Genomic DNA, 267 nt, shown 5'->3' on the forward strand with positions numbered 1-267 from the left:
GTACACACTCCCCTACTCCCAGGATGCAGGCATGCATAAAAACAAATCAACATGCCATATTAATATATGAACCTGGTGAAATTCACACAGTACTTTAACAACTGTTACATTAGCAGCGTGCGCAGGTCCTGCATGAGGGCAGAGACCCAAAGCAGCCGCTGACCTAACTGCCCTGAAGAGGGCGCTGCTGCTCTGTCTGGTGATATTCTCCTCAACAGAACCACATTCTGGTAGGCTACACAGTCAAAGAAGTAGACCTACGTTGTA

Source organism: Salvelinus namaycush, chromosome 3 (genome assembly GCF_016432855.1).
Source record: "Salvelinus namaycush isolate Seneca chromosome 3, SaNama_1.0, whole genome shotgun sequence".
Lineage (NCBI taxonomy): Eukaryota > Metazoa > Chordata > Actinopteri > Salmoniformes > Salmonidae > Salvelinus > Salvelinus namaycush.